Raw genomic sequence first — 4,105 nt, 5'->3', positions numbered from 1 at the left:
TTTCTGCCTCGTGCGGGAATCGAAACCGCGCCACAGAATTACGAGTCCTGCGCGCTATCCACCAGGCTACGAGGCCCCCCTGTGTGTGTGTGTGTGTGTGTGTGACAGTGCCAGACCACGGAGGAAGAATTGAAACAGGATTGTAATATTAATATTGTAATAAAATATATTGTAATATTAATGATTACGAACAAGCTTGAATGGTCCTCAAGCCAATATGCAACTGAAAACTCAGAATATAGTGATCACACTATAGGGTGACCTACCCAGCAAACACAAAACGTTGTTGCAACCTGCAACAACGTTTCCATAGGATTCTGAGAAAGAAAAGTTGCAAGTATGGGTCAAGAGGCACATGAGCAATGTTTAACCCAAGAATAGTAAATGTATTTCTTTATGTAATTTGGCAAATGTTGTCTTTTCTAACATTAGTTTCTTCTTTTATGTTAATTTTTTTTTTTGTTTCATGTTTAAAAATTAAATTTATATACATTAAATATTTAGGGTGTGAATGTTGTTGAATAGCTGTATGAAACATTCTTAAAACATTTAGTTAATCGAAGACTGGATTATATTTTTTTGTGATATAGCTAATATATTAACTTATATAACTATTTGTTTCCTTATGTATTAAAACTATTTTTTCATGTTTACGTATTAAATTTATGTCATTTTGAAACAGACGTTAATAATAATTGAAAATGTTGTGTCTGAGTTACGGGACTGTTATGAGGAAAAACAGATAAGCACCTCACTTTTCCTTAAGGAGTGTTGGCGTTTTACCCCAAGAGGTTCCTGAACAACAAGAAATATGATCTATCAACATTTCTCTTATAGCTCATGAATGTATTAACGGTGTAGACTCAGCAGTAACTCCTCTATTGCCCTGTAATATAAAATAGTATTGACAAATATTTTTGGTATTAAAACAAATTTTTATCTCCAATGTTATAAAATATAATGTAACTTCTATAGAAGTTGCAGTGCAAGCAGTCTGTTTATTGGTTGTTATTTTACTTAAGTTAGTTGTATAATTGATAATGTAAAAATATCCAATGAGGTCTGATTAAGACTGTTTATGACCATGTAATCTTTTGTTTTGTACCGCTACTCACAGGTTGAGTATGGTGCATAATTAATTTGCCTCCTTCATCGGCAAAAACCGATTATATAGAAATTGTAAACCTAATGGGCTCAGGACCGTAACCCAAAGGTTCATAAAGCTAAGCCATTTACATTTGCTTGGATCTTGGATTGTTATCTATCTGTGTTATTTACATGTACAAAACCTTGTTTTTAAATGTGCTTCAAATTCACACTGTATCTTGTTTCTACCAACTCCTCCAATAATAGTACTTAAGACACGCAACTTCTTCAGTGTAATAGTTTCCGTCAATTTATATTGTAGTTATTATGTTGAACTTCAATTTTGCTACAATGTCCCTCTTAACAAACTTATCTGTTGAGACTAAGAACCTGCCCGAAATGCTATGCGTATTAGTGACTTAGGAAGAATGTAAGAACACCAATGTTATATACTCCCACAACCCAATATACCTTCTTGTATATAAATAGATTTCATATGTATGGTGGTACGGTTTGCACCTTGTTATTCTAATAAGGGATGTCTTCTCTGATAAGAGTCCAACCACTTGGCCTTGGGTAGAACGACGGTCTCACTTCATGCAGGTCAGCGTTCAATACCCGATCGTCCAAGTGGTTGTGCAGCATTCCTTCCCCCCCCCCCCCTCCCCCTGTGCCATGCCAAATCCTTATCCTGAACCCTTCCAAGTGCTATATAATCGTAATGGCTTGGCACTTTTCCCCTGAGAGTTCCCTTCTCTGATAAGAGGGCGCTCTGTTAACAAACACAGTAGTACTAACAGTGTACTAGGCACTGTTAATGAAAACGTTAATTATATGATCAAGTGATATGTATTTATTCATCTTCTTAACTTATTATCAACTTCTATTGTCTCGTTTTGGTCATAATAGTCTTGGAAGACGAGAACACCTGCGAACACTAGCCAACGCATATGTACACACAGAAATCACAATTACGTAGTGCATCAAATGAACAAATCCACAAGGTCCGTGACGAGGATTCGAACCTGCGTCCGAGAGCATCCCAGACGCTGCCTTAATCGACTGAGCTACGACATGGTAAGAGAAATTGAAACCGAAGTTCTACTGAACTTACTGGAGGTCCTTTTACCATGTCGTAGCTCAGTCGATTAAGGCAGCGTCTGGGATGCTCTCGGACGCAGGTTCGAATCCTCGTCACGGCCCTTGTGGATTTGTTCGACGCATATGTATATAGGAAAGGGTTGTAAAGTTGAATCTGTCATTTATCTTCAGTTCTCTGGTTGATATATGCGTCACACAAGGCTACCGAGATCTTAAGACAAGTGCCGTGGAAAATCAACTTATAACCACACATTGGATATGTGGATTTGATCTGGCTCCGAATCTACACTTACACTGTGAACATGTATTATTGTACACTGACATCTCTGCTAACACGTTTGTGTCTATTAACTTACTTTACTGCTATCTTCTGGCTAACAGAAGTCAGTTTTTGTGGCTGCTGGCAATGCTACAGCCTGGCTGTGTCCTTTGTCTATTGTTGTTGTTGTTGATTTAGGGGCGAAGAGGATCGTGGGATCGGATGCGCCCCAGCATACCCATTGAAGGGTTAATCGGGAAGCCCGGAAAGGTGAAACACAAAGCTGAATCGCGAGATGAGCGACGCCAATCATTGGAAACTAATATGCCTTGTGGCAAAGAAACGCAGACAGGCAGATGATTGGGGAGCCCCAGGAGTCCCTCAGGGTGACAAGCACCAGCCCCGCCCCACACAGAGAACACTAAATAACAAAACCAAAAACTCAGTCCCCAGCTAAAACGGAAAAGTTATCCAGAGCCCTTCGGCAGAGCAGAAGCCGGCAGCCCACCACGGCTGAGGGCACACCAGGAGCCCATCAAGACCCCACCAACTCCCGGCACCTCTCGATCAAGCCAGCGCCGAGCACCGTCACCCCACTGGGAGAACCAGCCCGAATACGTAAAAAAAAAAAAAAAATACCAACAATTCCGTGACCCAAGGCGATATGTGCGCCAGGCGTCGTAAAACCGGACTGTGGAATCGGAAGGCTTTATCATTTCATAACAAAAAAATTAGAGAAAATATATTAATTCAGGAAAACTTGGCTTATTAGGCAAATCGGGCCTTGCATAGTAGGCATAGAAGTGCGTTCTGGCTACTAGGTACGACATTATATATATATATATATATATATATATATATATATATATATATATATATATATATATATATATATATATATATATATATATATATATATATATATATATATATATATATATATGTCGTACCTAATAGCCAGAATGCACTTCTCAGCCAACTATGCATGGCCCAATTTGCCTAATAAGCCAAGTTTTCATGAATTAATGTTTTTTCGACTACCTAACCTACCTAACCTAACCTAACCTAACTTTTTCTGCTACCTAACCTAACCTAACCGATAGAGTTAGGTTAGGTTAGGTAGGGTTGGTTAGGTTCGGTCATATATCTACGTTAATTTTAACTCCAATAACAGAAAATTGACCTCATACATAATGAAATGGGTAGCTTTATCATTTCATAAGAAAATCTTGAGTCAGTGTTTTGGCGCCAAGGTGTAGGGAGCGCTAAGCTTACTTGGGAGGGGTGGGGGGAGGTCTCCGCTTAATATAAGTTTTCTCTCACATTTATGCAATTTATTTAGGGCGTTTATTTTGCTTTATCTCATTTCAGTCACTACATCCTTTTATTGCATCTTCTTCGCATCTATCGCTTCTTTATTCTACTGAAATGTATTTTGAAATTTATTGAACTTTTTAGTAACAATTATTAAAAAATTATGTTTTGCAAATTCCTGTTTATTATTCATTCAAATATTGCAAAATCTTTTGCTGATTTTATTTATGTTTATTAATGTATGTTAGGATGATTTTAACGATGCTTTTAATGATGCCTTGTCAAGGATGTTTTAATGATGTCTTATCAATGTTATCGGTGCCTTTATTGAAGTATTTATTTGGA

Source organism: Procambarus clarkii, chromosome 5, assembly GCF_040958095.1.
Source record: "Procambarus clarkii isolate CNS0578487 chromosome 5, FALCON_Pclarkii_2.0, whole genome shotgun sequence".
Classification (NCBI taxonomy): Eukaryota; Metazoa; Arthropoda; class Malacostraca; order Decapoda; family Cambaridae; genus Procambarus; species Procambarus clarkii.
The sequence above is the reverse complement of the archived record's forward strand: the minus strand, read 5'-3'. Positions refer to the sequence as shown.